Here is a 19,826-nt window from a genome sequence, read left to right on the forward strand (position 1 = left end):
AGTCCCGTTACACACTCCCAGATTTCTTCACTCATTTTCTTTTCTCTCCTTTCAGACTTCTGTCCCCTCACACTGGACATCAACACGGCACACAGAGACCTCCGTCTGTCTGCAGGGAACAAGAAGGTGACACGTGAGGGGACAAAGACTGAATATCCTGATCATCCTGACAGATTTGACCCATGGCGTCAAGTTCTGTGCAGAGAGGCTCTGACTGGGACTCGCTGTTACTGGGAGGTGGAGTGCAGTGGAGACGTCATGAGGATTGGAGTCACATATAAAGGACTGAGCAGGAAAGGATATGGCATGGAGTGCGGCCTTGGAACCAACGACAAGTCCTGGTGTTTGCTGTGTTCTCATTCCCAGTACTCTGTGTATCAAAAGAACCAGCAGACTGTAATCAGCACCCCCTACAGCCCCAGAATAGGTGTGTATCTGGACTGGCCTGCTGGCTCTCTGTCATTTTATAGCGTCTCACACACAATGACCCTCCTGCACAGGTTCAACACCTCCTTCACTGAGCCCCTCTATCCAGGGTTTTATGTTGGTCCTGACTGCAGTGTAACAATCAGCCATCTGACACCATGTGAACCCTGACCAGTACCCTCCACCGGTCACTTGATGTCCCCACAAACTCAGGTGTCTTTGTGTTTGCAGTTTGGGTTGAAAATTAATGTTACACTATAGGTGGGGGGCAGCACCTCTGTGAGTGAATTTGTGGAAGAGAATGAGGGGCGAGTGCGGCTGTCAGGGTCTCCATTATTATTGAGTCTGAGTAGCCAATCAGGTGTGTGTGTCATAGTTAGGGGCGGTGACACCTCAGATCTACAAATACCAGTCTGACCAGCAGGGGTCACTTTTGAGTCACAGCCACATGTCCTTCAGGCTGACTCCCCAACTGCTGTGTCCTCCGAGTGTCACTGAATGTCACCTGTTAAGTCAGTCTATATAGCGCCTTTCAGTAGTGCTGGTCCAGCAGGACCACATGCCTGTCTCAGTATCCAGAGCCTCATTCCAGTGACTATTTAGGAGCACAGAGTGACAGAAGTGACTGGAGTGCTGGCCTCTGAACAGACATTGTCTGCCCCTCTATTAGTTACTCCGGTGGTCTGTCACCTCTGAATGAATTCACTGTGAATGTCTAAAGACAAGGACTCACCGCTCAGTCACATGTCGGCCATACGGATGGAGTTTGGTGTTTTACTGACTCACTTGGTGTCACGTTAGACATTAAACTGCACCTCCACCTTGTTGTTCCCACTGTCACCCAACTTCAAGGAGATGAGTCAGCTGACTGACTTCACCTTCACTGTCGGTGTTCAAAGTGACATTCAGATGTGACACTTGGGGACATTTTAATCTTTCCACTGACATACACATTGGATTAATTTACAATTCCCTCAGGACCCCTCAAGGAGCGGCGTGTCACCTGACATCAGTGTGTGTGAAGAAGCCAATGAAGGCCCAGGCTGACAGCCACCCCCCCACCCCCCCCACTGTGTATTACAGGCCTCACCAGCAGATGGCGACTATGACTTCTAAATCTGTCATCTTCATGGAGCCTGAGAAGTTAAAAGGAAGAGGAGAAGGTGAATAAAGAGTGAGGGGTGAGGATGATAGAGAAGAGCATCAGGGTGATAAAGGGTGAGATGAGTGACCTGAGACAGAGTGAGTCAGACGAGTGTGTCACTTGTGTGTTTGTCAGTTTTGTTCCTCCCTCCTGATTTTCTCCTCTTTGACTCGTCACACGCTGATGGCCGTCCTGTGATCACAGATTGTATTCCTCGTTGATCAAATCCGTATCTCGATGTGTGACTGACGTCTGATTCTTTAAGCACTCGCTCACCACACAGGTTGTCACCCGATGAGCTCTTCACTGCTGACCTAAGCCCTGCTGCTCTCTTCTCTCTCCTGTCACCTCGGCCATTGCTTCAGTCCCCACTGTGTCAGCTCATAAAGCCACTGGTCAGTCTGGTCACTCAGGTCCTCATCACAGCTGCACATTGGCAGTCATTCAAACTCTACAGGCTGACGGCCATGTTGTCCTGTCGTCTGATGTTTGTGTTGGTTGAGGTCGTCTCCTGCTGACCTTGGGGTCTTTTAGAGCTCAGGATTAATGAAATGGAAATGTCAGTCAGCAGGGTGGGCAGGTGGGCACATTCAGGGCAAAATGTCATTTAAAAGTCGATGAGCACACTGGACACATTGCCAGTCACTGATAATCGACTTCACGTCAGCTCCTGTGGCCCTCATCATGTGCTGTCAACTCAGACGCTGGTCATGTGACTTGCACCTTAGTGACATTCCTGTGACTTTCAGGGCTGTGACATCAGCTGATTCTTCTGGAGCCAAACTGCTCCCTCTTGTGGCCTCTCTGCATATTAAACCCATGAGAAGTTAGGATGTGAAGTGTTTGGTGAGATCTAAAAAATATTCAGAATATTGACATCACCTTGAAGGACAGTTTGGTTTTATAATAATTAATGTTTAAAAGAATACTTATTTTAGATTAATCTTTAGTTAATTATGATTAGGTGTTACATTCACAGAGATAAATTGCCTGTTAATGCTTCACAGTTTGTAAAATTTGAATTGCTTATTAAACTTATAAGATCAAAACACACACAAAAAAAATATGGATGACTGTTATTTGTCAAATTTGTTCATTTGGTAATTTTTGATTTGTAAATTCCGCTGATAATATCTCATATTTTGAATGTTCTGATGATATTAAGACTTCTTGTTTATGATTAATCATCTTTAATAAAAGGACAAGTGTCTGTGTGTCTGTCTGTGTATCTGTCCAGTCACTTTGTCTCTGTCTTTCCAACAGATGGCGCCTCACAAACATTAGCTCTGCTTTTATGACTCCCATGCTAATCAACATCATCCAGTTACAGAGCCGCAGCACCAGACGTCACCACTGATATCGGCCAGCAGTTTAATGACGGAATGTGTGTTAGTGTGAGTGTGATTAGTGGGCACCATACCAGCCTGTAAACCTCCCAACTGGCACACAACTGCTGGTCCAGACCTGCGGCAGTTTGTTGTGCTTCAGCTCTGCCAATAGAATGGCATATAACAGAGACATAAGCATTGGATTTGTCATTCCAACAGATGGCACATCACAAACATTTGTATTAATGTACTGTACTACTACGGACACTTGTGATACACCATCTGTTGGAATGATAATTGTAATTCATTTTATTATCACATGCATTTCAAAATACATTCCCACAGATGGTGCACTGCAAACATTAACACTGAGGTCTACGTTGATTACTGAGAATTCAAGCCATCTTAGACATGTAGCACAGCTAGTATTGTAATAAAGAGCAAAAAGTTATAAAAAATATATAATTTTAAAGAAAATGGAGAATGCAGCAACAAATATGGTGATGCCATATGAATGTTTCATTCTTCCATTTGCTGAAATGAAGCTAATTATTGAGGCAGATGAGTGTTGTTCCCCAGTCTGAGTGCTTGTGTCCTGCTGTGTGTGTTTGTACCCGTGTGTGTCCATGTGACACATGAAAGTGTGCTGTGACGAGGTGAGTGGTCCATGTGACTCCAGTCTGACCCCACATTTTCAGTATCAGCTGCTAATAAATCCTGACATTAAACTTTATTAGTTACACTTCTTAAACACTTCAGTTTTAATACCACCCTAATATTCAAGTGATGTCTGCTTGCATTCTGTACGCACTGCTGATATTATATGAGGAGTCAAAGCTGCTGTAATTCTGCTCAGATGTGGATTAGCAATAAGAAGAGACGGCTACTTCAGTCACCTCTCGAAGGGCAGCAGCTGATATTCAGACTTGCTTCAATCGGCACCAAGTGTGCATCTCTGCAGCCCGGAGCCTCCACCCTGGAGCTCCAAGGAGGTGGCGTTGACTCCACTGGGCGCCAACTGGGAGGAACTTGGAGTTCAAAACACTTAAGATGCTGCAATTCTTCACTATACCCACTAGAGGGGGATGTACCGTCATATTAGTCAAACTTAGTCGTAATAATGAGGTAGCAAGTCATATAATTATGAGATAAGTCATAATAATATAATAATAACGATCAAGTGCCAGTGACCTGCTATTAATATTAACAGACTTGCATTTAATTTAGTTCTGCTTCATTAGCACTGTGATACTCGCAGTCAGATTAACTGCGTTCATTTAACAAATTTTGGGGGTCGTTTTAAGTAGTGAGAAGTCAAGTAAAATGACACCTTTAATTGGCTAACAAAAAAATTATAAAATGCAAAGTTTCTAGGCAACTCAGGCCCCTTCTTCAGGCGAGATGTAATCAAAAAATATTTTGATCGCAGATATTTTAACACGTTATCGGCGATTATTCAGCAGCTCAAGTCCAGCTGAAGTTCTCCTTCTTGCTCAGCCGAGTTTCTCTTCCCAAGCCATCCCATAATAGTCACAGACACTCCCTCTGTAGATGTCGCTCTCTCCTCGGTGTCTCCGTCACTGATGTTCTCCTTGATCGTTTCCCGGCGCTCCTTAATTCTCCCGAGTGTGCGCACATAACCGTGGACTGTCTCAGCCCGTCTTGTGTTAATGGCGGACACTTTGAGATCGCAGCACCGACTGAGCCTCAACTGTAAGCAGACGGCTATTCACGTGAGGCTCACTCCGCTAAGTCTCAGTGTGACACGCGCGCTTCACGGAATGTCCGACTGGTTTAGTCCGGTGCTGCGCTTTGAGATCAGCGGGAGAGCGCACTGCGGGGAGGTGGGGGGTGAAGGCGGATCGCTGGTTTGGTCCGCACGTTGAACGGCACCTTCAGGTTATTACAATTGACCTGGCAGGTTATGAGATCGCAGGGGACTTTGACTTCAGTTTGAAAAACACAAATACAAACACGCGTCATCAACTTCAGAGTGTGACTGCGCCGCCACCATTTACATGATTCCATTTGATTGTTTATTTTCTATTTTTTTTTTTTTTTTGAGCACTGCACTTCTGCACAAGTTGGCTTCAGTGTGTTACGACAGCACGTGAGGTAATGAGTCGTTCCGGCGCCTAAATTACCTGAGGATTTTTCGAAAAGGCTAATACCGCAGACTGGAGCAGAGTAGGCGGACTGTGATAGCAAGAAGATGATTCGCTGACGCTGACTTTGATTGACATTTATCCCGCCCTTAGTCCTGCCCTTAACCACTCAGGTCTGTGAATATCGATATGGGCTGCGAGAATCAACACTCTAGATATTCACACATATATTTATACACACGTGTTTATATCTGTCATCAACACTCGTCATTTATGTGAGTGTGCGTGCAGACACGACCCCGACCGCATCCCTCAGTGAGGGGTACTTGGGCATGCGACGCAAGAAAAGTGAGACGAAGATCAGAGAATCTGCGCAGACCCCCACGAGTTCATGTCGTTGTGCTCACCGCCGCCTCCTGCTGTGCAGGTTTGACAGTCTGACAGCTGAGCAATGAAGCGCCTACTTGTGGCGGAGCTCCTCGTGGCCAGTCAGCCGGCTGAACCTGACACCCCTCGAGCGGCTCTCTTGTGTCCGCCTCGCAGTCTTGTGGCCAGGCCGAGTTCTGCAAGAGTATTTAAATAACGGGAAAAGTAGGAAAGGCCGCATATCGTCTAGAGTAGTCTGACATCATGAGTGTCATTCATAAAATTAGTAAAAGAAAGACGCTATATATCCTGCCTTGCTCCTTGTGTTGGCTGGGATTGGCTCCAGTAGACCCCCGTGACCCTGTGTTCAGATATAGCAGGTTGGAGAATGACTGACTGACTGAAGACGCTACATACAATAAGGATTGAGTGGTAAACATGTAAACAGGCAAGGCAGGAACAGAACAATAAATAAGCATGAGACTAAAGCAATTACGACAGCAAGAAAGAAAGAAAGAAAGAAAGAAAGAAAGAAAGAATCCCGCTCAATCAAATAGCGGGTCTTGAGGAGCTTCTCCTGGCAGCCCGGACATCAAGACTGGAGCTCAGTAACTCTGTAGCTCTGAGTCACATCATGAGATGTTATCGGCTTTATTCAGGTTTAAAACATCATTTTGAATTTCCTACTTTGATTGTAAACTTACTGACTTGTTAATGTCAGACTTAAAGACATTCAATAAGCAGAGAGTGATGTGAAGTGCAACTTAAATACAAGAACAGAGTTCATGCACTTTAATAAAAGGACAAGTGTCTGTCTGTGTGTCAGTCCAGCTGCTATGTCTCTGTCATTCCAACAGATGGCACAAATGGGGCATCACAAATATTTGTAGTAGTAAAATGACGCACCATCTGTTGGAATGAAAAATGCAATGTATTTTATTGCTACAAATGTCTGTAGTGACCAAAGGCACTATATAATAAATATCAAATATGAACTGAGCTGACAAACAGTGCAGCAGAAGAACAGGAGTTTGTGGACGTAACCAGCAGCTGATTTTTGACCCACCAACGAGGAGCGATTGTCACAATGTGAAGTTCTGTAATAATCAGGGTGGAGGTGAGGACTGTTGGAATGCAGCAGCGCTGCGCTGTGCCACCATGCCGCCTCACAATTTAAGTGTCATATATCAAAATACAGTGGAGTGACAAAGTCTTCAGACTCTTTCTACACACTTTATTGTGGATTTAATTTTTCATGGATGAATTTCCCATTTTTGCCCATTGAATCAACATTTAATAACTCACCATGATAAAGTGAAGACGTGTTAACAGAAAGGTTAATAAATTTATTAAAAATCACAAACTAAAATCTCTCCCTCTTACTCATATTTAGACCTTTCTTGTGTCACTCTGAACTGCACTCTGGTCCATCCTGTCACCTTGAGACGTGTCCAGAACTTGAGTGGAGTCCACCACTGAACTGAGTGGCCGTCGTTTAGAAAGTCAGTCGTGTTTCTGTGTCTAGAAGGTCCTACAAATCACACTGCGTGAGGTCCAATGAACTCTCTGTAGACCTTGTTGTATATGATTGTTTCATGATGCTTTTGTCCATTGCTTTATGTTTCGGTGTTGATTACTATGGTCTGCGTCTTTTGAGACGTATGACGGCCGGAGGGAGGGCTGTGGTTTTAAAAAGCTCGCTGTATGGAGTTGTTGGTTAAACAGAGTTAACAATAAACAGCATTCGTAACGTTATTCTGAGTGTGTCGCTACTTCAATCTAGAAAACACTACAATTGCCGAACGAGGATGGCTGAAAATGTTCCGTTTGTTTCCCTGCCACCCCCCGAGCCTTTCCTGCCTCAGCCGGGCGAAGCGCCTGTTCGGTGGGACAGATGGAAGTCTTCATGTCAAACGTACCTGCTTGCGGTGGCTTTGGACGCAGTTGCTAGTGTAGACACAGAGCCATTCTCCTGCATTGCCTCGGCTCAGAAGGACTCCGTGTCTTCCAGACTCTCGGTGACGGTGACACATACGAAGTCGCTATTGGGCTCCTTGACGGGCACTTTACATAAAAGCAGAGCGTCCTTTTGAAACGGCTACAGTGCCGTCAGCGGACACAACGTGCTGGTGAGTCTCTTTCGCAGTACGTGGCTGACTTAAAGGGTTTAGCCGAGTCTTGTAAATGTGACCTTCTTCGTGATGAAATGATTAGAGACCAACTGATTGACAAAACTCCTCTTCCTCTGGTGTGTGAGAGGCTTCTTTTGGAGGATGATGACTTGACGCTCAGTAAAGCGTTGACTGTTGCGTGTCAAATAGAATCATCTTCTCAATGTCACATAAAATAAGTGAAACACAGATGTCTTCTGCGAATCCCTTACCTGCTGTTCAGACAGTGATGAGCCACAGGGCGCGGAGTGTAACTGTGTGTCTGACTGTCAGTCTCAAGCATCAGTACAGCAGATGAGACCTCATACAGCTCAGTCTCGCCAGCGCTGTGGACATTGTGGTTCTACTAGACATGTGTCTCCTGCCGTGGACTGCCCTGCACGAGGACAAATATGTAGGTGGTGTCGAAAACCCAATCATTTCGCAAAATGGTGTAGTTCAGCACCAGAGCCTGGAAACAGTAACTGTACACAGCAAAAACAACGCTCTGCTGAGTCCTCCCTGCAGTTATTCACACAGTCTGTTCCTCTCTACCCGGGTTTCGTTCCTGTGCCGTGTGCCTGGATGATGTTTGCATTCCTCTTCTGCTTGACACAGGAGCTAAAGTGTCACTTCTAAACATGGCCACCTACACAACATTCTTATCACACTTACCACTTCAGCCACCTAACCTTTCCCTCTACAGATGTGTCACTCCTGTTATTCAACCTCTGCGGCGTGTGCCCCTCGCCCTGCGGGATGCTGTCACAACAGAACTACAACACCTCCTGACAGATGGCATTAGAGAGCCAATCCACGCCTCCCCCTGGATATCGAATTTGGTCAAAGCAGAAGACAAGTCAGGAGGGCTGCGGTTATGTGTGGATTTAAGGGCAGTAAATCAGGCTGTCATCCCTGATCGTCACCCCTTACCGACCATCGAAGAGCTCACCACTCACTTCCATGGCTCAAAGGTTTTTATAAAGCTCGACCTTCATCAAAGTTATCTTCAAGTTCCTCTGCACGAGGACAGCAGTGATTTGACTTCATTCACCACCCACGTTGGAATTTTTCGTTATACCAGAATGCCATTTGGCCTGTGCTCCGCTCCCAGTTGTTTCCAAAAAGTAATGTCCACTATCCTGGCAGGAATTCCAGTGGTGGTTGTTTACTTGGATGACATTGTAGTCCATGGGCCAGATAATGCTGTCCATGATGAACGTCTGCAAGCAACCTTTGCAGCTCTTAGCCACCACAACCTTACCTTAAATGCAGATAAGTGCCTGTTTGCTGCACATGAAGTGGACTTTATTGGGTTCCACTTGTCAACTCCAGGTTTATCTCCCCTTCAGTCGAATGTGGAGGCCATTCAGCGTGTTCCAACACCTACTTCAGCTTCACAGTTGGCCTCATTTCTGGAGATGACAGGGTACTACATGAGATTCAGGTCACAATACTCTGCACTCACTCGCCCCTTTGGCAGCTGCTTAAATAAGAGCCATCCTGGAGTTTGTCAGCGGACTGTGCAGAAGCCTTTTACAAACTTAAAGAGTTGCTTACTACTTGACCAGTCTTGGCACATTTTAATGTGGACAGTCCAACTATTGTGACTTGTGATCCATCTGCTTCAGCAGTAGGTGCAGTTCTCTCACAGATACAAGATGGAGTGGAGACGCCTGTGGCTTTTGCTTCCCGTGCATTGAGCCCTGCTGAACAGAAATACTCAGTAGGGGAGAGGGAGGCACTCGCATGTGTATGGGCCTGTGAAGAGTGGCATACCTACCTGTACGGGCGTCCATTTACTTTAAGAACTGACCACCAGGCCCTAACATCTTTGATGTCCTCTGCTGGTTCAGGTCACAGGCTGCTGCACATGCACCGCTGGGGTGAGCGTCTCCAGAGGTACAATTTTAAGATACAGTTTACCCCAGGACGAGACAATGGAGTGGCTGATTTGTTGTCACCTTCTGTTTGTCATCCCCCTACCACTATGTGAATTGATCATGAGGAGGATCTGATTCACTTGCTGCACTCTCCACTCCAAGATATGGTATCACTCCAGGAACTTACAAAAGAATCTGCATTGGATCCAGTTTTCACAGTCCTACGACAGTATGTTGCTAATGGCTGGCCATTGGAAGTGCCCCCTAACCTCCAGTCTTACATCTGATTTAAAGATGAGCTTTCATGTTGGAATGAGACTTGTCTAGCTTGTGGACATCGCACGGTTGTGCCCAGCAGCCTCAGGGGTCGGGTCCTGGCCATGGCTCATCAGGGCCACCTCAGAATTGTGAAACTAAAGCAACGCTGCAGGGACCTAGTCTGGTGGCCTGGCATTGACCGTGACTTAAAGGAGCTGATGCAGAACTGGGCACCATGTTTAACAAGTGGTAAGACTGGGCACCCACCAATGTCTCCTCTCCAACCCTTGGCCTGGCCTGATCAGCCTTGGCAACACATTCAAGTAGACATCTGTGACAAATTAAAAGGTGTGCCACATCACCAGCGCTTCTTGGCAATAGCAGACGACCTCCACACAAAGTGGCCAGAGGTCACTCCCATGGGTCAGTCACAGCGGAGTCCTCATTGGTTTCCTGGACACACTGTTTGCTCGCTGGGGTTTACCAAAATGCATTACAACAGATAATGGTCCGCAGTTCACATCTGCTGTGTTCACTGATGTTGTCCAAAACCGGGGTGTACGCCATATTAAAACATCCTTTTATCACCCCCAGGCTAATGGAGGGGTTGAACGCTTTAATCAAAGCCTCAGGGCTCACCTGTCACAGGGTTTCTCTGTTAATGAAGCACTGTCACAGACCCTGCTGCATTATAGAGCTGCTCAGCATGTTACGACTGGGGTGTCCCCAGCCAAACTTATGCTAGGCCGTGAGCTGGAACTACCCTGGCATAGACTTCATCCCCCTACAACTTTGTCACCCACCAAGTCAGCTGAGTCAAATGTGCAAAAACGACAAGCAAAGTCCCAGCATGATTTCAACAGGAAGAGGAGAATACGGATTCCCAATTTCAAGGTGATGGACTGGGTTAAGGTCTGCTGCCCATGTCGCTCTAGCAAGCTTCACTCCTTCTGGTCATCACCCCTGCAGATTAAGAGCCAGCTTGGGCCTGCAACCTTTCAGTTAGTGGATGGGTCTCAGTGGCATGTCAGCAGGCTGCGCAAGGTGCCAGCCCCTTCAGGATCTGATAACTTCATCAAGGGCAATCCTACCTCAGATGACACAACTTGGATGTCCCAGGCCCCCCTTCTTCTTCCCCTGAATACGGATCCTCAACCCACTGCTAGCAGTGGAACCCCAATATCTCGAGCAGCAAGACTGCGTTCAAGGCCTGCCCGCTTCCAAGACTTTCTAACCTCTTTTCACACCTAATTCAACTGGTGGGGGGCGGGGGGGGGGGGTGGAATGTTGTATATGATTGTTTAATGATGCTTTTGTCCATTGCTTTATGTTTGGGTGTTGATTGCTATGGTCTGCGTCTTTTGAGATGTATGATGGCCGGAGGGAGGGGTGTGATCTAGAGGTACGCTGTATGGAAAGTTGGTTAAACAGGGTTAACAATAAACAGCATTCGAAACGTTATTCTGAGTGTGTCGCTACTTCAATCTAGAAAACACTGCACCGTGAGATAAAATATACGTCAAATTCAAACATTTCTTTGGTTTTCATTAAATTTAAGCAATTAAGCGATTCCAGAAGTGCCGTCTAGCGGTGAGAGAGAGGACTGCACTTGATATCTGTTGTCTGCTGATGGCGGACAGGCCTCTCCACGTGACATACAGTATATATACAGTAACACAGCACGACACCGGGTCGTCTACTTGTCACTCTGTTGTCACTCTCAGCAGCACCTCTGACAGGTCTCTCAGTAAACTCACAACAGCCCAGAAGGCAGGATGTCATCTTAAAGTTTCTAATAAAGTGACAAGTGACAGACACGTATGAGCAGGTCACTCTGGATGTCCGGCAGTCAGATGTCAGGGAAAGTGCTGAAGCTTTTTTGACCCTGTGTCACCACAATGCATACTCCGTGTTATATAGTCGTGGAGTAATTGTTTGGGATGAGGTTTATATACTGGGGAGAACATACATGGGGTTTAAGGCTGAACAAAAGTTTTTAAATCCTTTGTCCTCCACAATGAATGACGGGCTGTCATTTTAGCAGCTCCACATCGACACTTATCTGTCTGACTGGGATCAATTGTTTTGGAATAAATGTGCTTATTTAAGTTTAAGTGGCAGAAGGCTGTGATATACCTGCAGTTTTTAAAAAGACAGTGGATGCTGCAGCAGAAGTTCATGGCTCAAAACAGGACACTTTACAAGGGTCAGTGGATGGTAGCCTGAGGACAGAGGACGAGCTCTCCGCCAGCGGCACGGACGGCTGAGCGCTTCTTAGATGTCTGTGCAGGTTTGTTGCTGACTCTGCTCTGACGGATATTTTCATTTTACAAATTCTGCACTCAGCTTTGAGTCTCCAATATCATTGTAAAGTGGCCAGATGCTGTTTCTTTTTCAATGTTCGCTCATTTCTTCCCTTTTTCCCGACGCGCTTGCATTTCAATTCTACTGCAAGTCTCTGTGGCTCTGTGTACCTGGACTGTACCACTAAACTCGGTGTCTTCAAGGCGTCTGCCCCCTTCCTTCTTTCACATAATGGTATGATCCCAGACTTTCTTTACTTGTGATTGGCCTCGTGGTGTGCCTATCAAAATAAAGTCCCGCCTCTGCCTGCTTGGATTCTCTGCTGCTGAAGTTTGGGCTCTGCCCTACCGGAGTCGGCTCTACTCGGTCACTGCAAAGAATCGGCTCTTATTAGTGATGGGAACTCCGGCTCTTTTCAAAGCTTCGGCTCTTTTGGATCGGCTCCCTTTAAAGAGCCGGCTCTTACGGCTCCTGAATGGCTCTTCGTTTAGTATCACTTGGATGCTTATATTTTAGCCTAATTAAGCAATTATGAATGGTTTGTGTATATGCAATTTCTTATTCATTGTTTTCAGACATTACGTATTTTTATGCATTTTTCCACAGCAAACAAATTAAATAAAGGCCAAACTCAACAACAACAACACAACACTATGACTCTTTGAATAAAAGTTTTTAGGCCAGGATGGCATTCAGAAATGCCAGATGCCTCAGCTTAGATGGGCTGATGCGATTTCTCCTCTCCGTGATTATTTGTCCTGTTTTTGAGAAGACTCTTTCTGAGGGGACAGATGTAGTGACAACGCAAAGTCTTTCTACCATTACCTTAACTAGGTGTGCTTAGACTGCATCCTTGGCCTCCCACCAGCTCAGTGGGTCTTCAGCTCTTTGGATGAGGGGCTCCTCAAGATAGGACCTCAACTCCAGCATAGCATCAGCTGTGGGATTTCTCCTTGCAGTGTCTCCTGTTGCTCTTTCGTCAAAGAGCCTCCACACAGCAGAAGCTTGTGGTTCTTGTGAACGCGGCCCTGCTTCAATTTCTTCCTCTTGGCCCTCTGATGGAGGAGCAGACAGGCTGCTGGGGTTGCATCTTGCTGCTGCTGCACTTATTCTTTGAAATGCCTCATCCACAGCTCTGTTGTCATTAAATGCTACCTTTTTTCCAGAGCAGTGGTTTCTGAAAGCACAGTGTTGTACTCCATCCTCAGATATATAGATATGGAATAATTGTTTGGCACAAAGTTTTTCTGCTAGGGAGAACATACACGGGGTTTAAGGCCTGTACAAAAGTTGCAAATCCTCTGTCCTCCACAATGGAAAATGGTTGAAAGTCGCTAGCTATCATTTTAGCCAGCTCCTCATCGACACTTATTTGTTTGTTTGGCGTCATTTGTTTTGGAATAAATGTGCTTATTTTGGTTTGAACTGAAGACCGTGTTATACCTGCAGTTTTCGGTAAGACAGTGGATGCTGCAGCAGAAGTACTTGGCTCTTTTCCAGGGTCAGTGGATGGCAGGAGAGAGGGCACGGATGGGTGGGTGGTTCTTATATGTCTGTGCAGGTTTGTTGTTGACTATGCTCTAACGGATATTTTCATATTACAAATTCTGCACTTAGCTTTGCAGTCTGCAATATCACTGAAATGCAGCCAGATGCTGCTTCTTTTTCGGCTTTCACTCATTTCTTCACTGTTCTTTTTTTCTTCACGATGCGCTTACATTTAAATCTGGCTCCTCGTCTGTCGCAGCGACAGGTACACAGAGCGTACCTGGCCTGTACCAACACTCACTGTCTTCGGAGCGTCTGCCCCCCCTTCCTTCTTTCACATAATGGTACGATCCTAGTCCGATGTATTGTTCGTGAACGAGCCGGCATTATGAGCCAATGTTCTGTGTGCCCATATAAGTAAAGTCCTGCTCCTGCCGACGGGCATCGGCTCCTCTCGTTCGCTTCAAAGCATCGACTCTTAGAGCCGGCTCGTTCGCGAACGACACATCACTAGCTCTTATAGGCGAATGACACATCACGACACGCGGTCATTTACACGAATTCCACATACTCAATGGTAGAAAAATCACAACAACAGTTGCAATAAACGAGTTTTTTTTTTTTTTTTTTTTTTTTTTAGTAAATGGCTTGTTCTTCGATTTCCATTTTTCTTGGCAACCCCCTTGTAGATATCTCGCTCCACAGGTTGAGCCACACTGCTGTAAGGCTAAAATAAATGGCAACTGTGCCGGTAAGCGGCAGCGCGCAGCTTCACTGATGAGGGCCAAACTGCGAACAGTCTCGACACAGAGCTTCATGCTTGAAAGAAGGAAAAAAGACAAGCCTTTAACAACTGATTAAATAAGCTAACTAATATGTTCTGCATTAACTTTATTTATTATCATTAGGACATACAAAGAAGCACTGGCATATAAACCTACATATATCTCTGTGCGCACATATAAAAGCGTCACTCGTCTGTCAGGGCTAAGCTGCTGCTAACTTCAGGACATCGATGTGCAGTGAAAGGTCCGTAACCTTCAATAATCAGCTCTTAACCCCTATATACAGTGGCTCAGACTAAGCAGATATAAGAATGCGTTTTATTTTACCGTTATTGCCCAAAGTATTACTGAGCCCTAATAAATGTAAATGCCATTAAGTGCAGGCCTGGTTTTAGGTATTATGGGGCCCTAGGCGAAAGGGGGGTCCAGGGGCCCCCTGAAGGGGGCGGAACCCCCCTGGAAGCTCTGCGAAATGTGTGAAAATTAGACCAAGGAGACGTTTCGGGGCCCCCTGGATGCCGGGGCCCTAGGCGGTCGCCTACTTCGCCTATGCCTAAGGCCGGGCCTGTTAAGTTCTTATATGTTTGATGTGCCAGCCTAAGAGCCTGCCCAGTACTCACACAGCCAAAGGCCCTGCCTGCAGTTTGTTTGTCTTCTGTCAGTGAGCGGCTCAGCACCGGCGTTCACAAAACAAGATCTGCCTGTGAAAAGGCTGGCAGGCCAGGGCCCTTCTGCTGGAATAAATGATGTCCTTTTAAAGTTACCTCAGGCCTACACTTTTCATTGCTAATAACACTAAAACTAATAATAAAGCATATGGATGCCTAATTAAAATTCTCAATATTCTCCACTTTAATAAAAGGAAAAGTGTCTCTGTGTATCTACGTGTCAATTTGGCTCATATGTCTTTCTCATTCCAACAGATGGCACAACACAAACATTTGAAGTAATAAAATTAATGGCATTTGTCACTCCAGCCAATGGTACATCACAAATACTAACACTGCTTTTAAGAATCCAACACCAAATGTTGTGTAACAGAGACATCATGTTAAGTTTGTCATTCCAACAGATGGCACATCTCAAACATTAACATGGCTTTTACAAATCCCATACTAAATTGTACAGTAAATTTCATGGGGGTTACGTTCCTAGAGCACCCGCAAATAGTGAAAAACTGTGAATTTTGGATGTGGTTAAAAAATGCCTATTTATATAGTTTAAACCCTAAATATTCCCCCAAATGACTTTAATTTAATTTCATACTCAGCTTAATACATTACCTAAAAATAAAGAATGTAAAGGTAAACCTGCATACTGCACAGTACTGTACTGTCATGTCTCCCACAGTGCTAGAATGTAAAATCCCGATGTTACCGCTATATGTACTGTAATTCACACAAGCGCGTTTTCATTGCCAGAAGCCTTAGAAGGTGCCGGGCATTTCAATGACATTTTGGGGCTTTAACTCTTAAACTGCTACATATTTGGGGGTTAATGCCTCCCTGGACACCAAATAATTTTTTGCTGCACTTTAAGTAAATGTCAAAATTTACAAAGAAAAATGAAATTTTAATGGAACACATTTTTTTTCATGCCAATATCATCACAATTACTGCAACACTGATCATTTCACACCCTACTAATGAACTGTATAAACTATTTAATCAACTACGTGAACAATATGCACAAAGTGTAACTGACGCCATGGATGAAATCACCGAGCCAACTGCTCTTGAAGTGCTGCACTCGAGCACACAGAGGTAAGCGCTGACGCTGGCAGGCCAGTCTAGTGCAGTGACAGGGACAGCGAGGCTGCAGTGCTGCAGGGTGTCACACTTGGGTCACAGAATTGCACAGAAACACAGGAGATTGTAGAGACAGGAACTTTATTCAAACACTTCAAACAAACAGGTCTCTTTCAGAAGTAAAACGAGCTCAGTATGCAGTTAGTTATCGATTAAAGAATAGACAAACATTGTAGCGAACTCCCCTAATAGTTGAATGAGGAGCCCGGAACACACGAAAAACTCCTACTCTTAGGAAAAATATTACTATAATGTCCGAAAACCGACAGAACCTTCGACCCAATTTTGATGTCCCCAGATGGAGTTGTTTATGGATTTATAAAAAAAAAAAAAAACAATGAAATAATTACCCAACCGTTGTTTAGCCAAATCAAAAGAATATATATTATAAATCACACCAATAATAAACACCAGTTAAATCCCTCCTTATATAATATCCCGAAAGAAAGCAAGAAAGAAAGCAAGAAAGAAAGCCAGGAAAAGAAACAGAGATATATCCTATTTAACAACACCCCCCATAAATTCACAGTAAATATCTGTAGTAATACACATATATACACATATATACAAATATAAATTATATACACAGTCTCACAACCCCAAAGTTCCCCAGTCCCTTTTATATACCGTTGATTTAGAGAGTTTAGCCACTCGGCCTGGGAAGTCAGTGAATAATCCAGTAATTCAGTCACTAAGATCCGCTGACTAGAAAACTGTATTAAATGGTAAAAAGGAGCAATCTCACCGGCTTGGCGACGATTCTTCGTTAAAAACTGCAATCCGTCTCACCCGGGAGTCTGAGCGTTAGCGTTCTTCCATGGCCGCTGCCCTCATCACAAATCCAACTTAAAGCCGTGCACTTCGAAGATCCTTCTGATTAGCCCGCACAGCTCTTCGTTGCGTCCAACCGTGATTTCGGAGCCTTCCGTGCTTTATTAATCGCTTCTTTTACCAAAATCCGTTCTCCTTCCCAGCTACTTCTCTAAACAAACTTTCTTCTTCCTCCGCACTCCTCCCTCCTTTACTTTTTCTTCTCTCCTTTTAAACTACGTGCCTCCTTGCCTTTTAAGGAAGATTTACGTCACACCAAAGTTCATTTCGGCAAGGACCCTCAGGCGTTGTTTGGACCCCTACTCCCCTTAAAGAGATATCCCATAGACCTTAATTGCCGGGGACATCATCACTAAAGGGCAAGCGGCAGAAACAGTTAAAAGCATACAATAAAAACAATATGTGACAACCGTTACATAATCCCCACCCCCCCCTCTGGAGAGGGACCAAAGTAGGGCTTTAGGTTCACTATATGCATCGTGTCGCTTTTAGACTCTGTTCCCGTACCAAACTGAACCCTGTAATTATTAGGTCCTAACATTTTTAGTATTTTTGCTGGACCAGTATATTTTGGCGCAAGCTTGGAAGCAAACTGATCTATTTTAGAGGATTGTGGGTGAGACCTAATCCACACCAGATCCCCTACAGTGTAGTGGGCCTCTTTCCTATGTTTATTGTAAGACCTGGCTTGTCTGGCTTTGGCCTTCACCACACGACTCTCCACTTGCTTCTTTAAGGTAACTAGCTGGTGTGTCGTAAGGTAAGACCCCGAATTAGGGTGTGGGGCTTTAATGAGACGCTCCAGGGGTCCCTTGATCTTCCTACCAACAGCCAATAGAGCAGGGGTCTCTCCGGTAACTTCGTGTACTGCAGTATTGAGCGCAAATCGAAGTTCCGGCAACCAGCAGTCCCAGTCTTGATGGTTCTTCCCCACATACAGTATGATGCAATCATAGTTTTAAGGGTTTTGTTTACCCGTTCAGTCATATTCGTTTGGGGATGATAGGCTGTTGTAAGCTTCTTCACCACTCCCCATTTGGCACAAAGATTTTCCATCATCTCACCAGTAAACTGTGGTCCTCTGTCAGATACCATATATTTTGGAACTCCCCAACGAGTGAAGATGTCTTCCCTTAAAATGGAGCAGATCTTCCCTGCCTTTGCATTGGGCAAGGCAAACAGTTCCACCCATTTAGAGTAGTAATCTACTATTACTAATAGTATCGTCTTTTTATTTTTGGACCTCGGGAACAGACCCATCAAATCTACCCCTATCATTTCTCCTGGTTCATTTATCACGGTAGATTGACATAATCCTGCTGGTTTTCCTGGGGGAATCTTGTACTGTTGGCAGATGTGACAGCTTTTAACGTGAAGCCAGACATCCTTACGGATGGTGGGCCACCAGGCTACCTCCAGGATTCTCAACAGGGTCTTGGTCTTCCCCAGGTATCCCCCAAAAGGACTATCATGGAAGTACTGGAGGAAATCTGAAATTAGCTCTTGGGGAACCACTAGCTGATATTTGTGGCCTGCATATTTTGACGGGATCACTCGATATAGCACCCCTTGGAGTTCCTCATACTTAATACTTCCAGATCTACCCCCTGACCCTTCCCTGCACCCCTGACAAACAGAACAAGTTATCTGAGCTCGAGCGATAACCTGTAAGTCCAGGGGCAGTTCAGATACAGAGGGTTTGACCACAGCCACCAGTGCCTCTTGGAAATCTTCATGGATCCGGGATAATGCATCTGGTACTATATTGTGATGTCCCTTCCGATAGAAAACCTGAAACTTGAATTCTTGCAATCGAAGAACCCATCTCGTAAGCCTCGAAGAAGTTTTTGAGCACTTAAACGCCCAGGTCAAGGCATTATGATCTGTGTAGACGTTGAACATAGTTCCCTCCAAATAGTGCCGCCACTTTTCCACAGCCCAAATTACAGCCAAACACTCCTTTTCACTGGCTGAATAGTTAAGCTCAGGTCCCCTTAATTTTCTTGAGGCATAAGCGATGACATGCTCCCCACTGCTGTCACACTGAGTAAGAACCGCACCCAGTCCCGCACTACTTGCATCCGTATTCACGTGAAACTGGAGTTGTAGATTCGGCTGTGCCAAGATGGGCAGCTTCTGCAAAGTGTTCTTCAGCTGTGTTACTGCCTCCTGGCATTCAGGTGACCATTGCCATGGGGTTCCCTTCTTGGTGAGTTGATGTAATGGTGCTGCCATGTCTGCCATGTTTGGTATAAACTTGTGGTACCAACCTACCATTCCCAAAAACCGTTGTAGGCTTTTCACGTTGGTAGGAGTTGGATAGTCCTGTATGGCGATGGTTTTCTCGGGATCCACCTCCACCCCTCTTGCTGAAACCACATGGCCCAGGAAGGTCAATTGGGATTGCATCAGATGGCATTTCTTTAAGTGCAAGGTCAGGTTGGCCTGATGGAGACGACGGAACACTGCTTCCAAATCCTGTAGATGTTGCTCTTTTGTAGGTGAAAACACAATGATGTCGTCTATATATACAAAACAAATTTTTCGGAGTAACCCCTTCAGAACTTGTTCCATTAACCTTTGGAATGTAGCCCCGGCATTGACCAACCCAAAGGGCATAACCCGAAATTGGTACAAGCCATCAGGAATTATCACCGCTGTCTTCTGCACGCTGTCTTCACCCATCCGTACCTGCCAATACCCGGAACGTAGATCCAAGGTGGAGAATATTGTTGCCCCATGAAGCGATTCCAGAATGTCATGGACTAGGGGCATAGGATAAGCATCCACTCGGGTTTTAGCGTTTAGGGCTCGGTAGTCCACACAGAACCGATGTGATCCATCCCCTTTCCGAACCAACACCACTGGCGAAGCCCATGGAGAAGATGATGGCTCAATTATGCCAGCCTGCAGCATCTTAGCAAGCTCTTCTCTAATAATTTGAAGTTTT

The 19,826-nt window shown here is 45.4% G+C and overlaps 1 protein-coding gene and 1 long non-coding RNA gene across 3 annotated transcripts in view; one reads left to right on the forward strand and one right to left on the reverse strand.

Annotated features, from left to right (window-relative positions):
- Positions 1-19,826, forward strand: part of LOC127527837 (tripartite motif-containing protein 16-like) — a 108,344-nt gene that overhangs the window by 25,265 nt on the left and 63,253 nt on the right. The gene's annotated exons all lie outside the window — the stretch shown is intronic.
- LOC127527860 (uncharacterized) overlaps positions 690-19,826 on the reverse strand; it is a 55,768-nt gene continuing 36,631 nt past the window's right edge. The window contains exon 3 of one of the 2 annotated variants that reach the window (XR_007935018.1): positions 690-825. This is a non-coding gene — a long non-coding RNA (uncharacterized LOC127527860). The remainder of the gene's footprint in view (positions 826-19,826) is intronic. The other variant, XR_007935019.1, reaches the window with a different exon arrangement.

This window comes from Erpetoichthys calabaricus, chromosome 5 (assembly GCF_900747795.2).
Source record: "Erpetoichthys calabaricus chromosome 5, fErpCal1.3, whole genome shotgun sequence".
Classification (NCBI taxonomy): domain Eukaryota; kingdom Metazoa; phylum Chordata; class Cladistia; order Polypteriformes; family Polypteridae; genus Erpetoichthys; species Erpetoichthys calabaricus.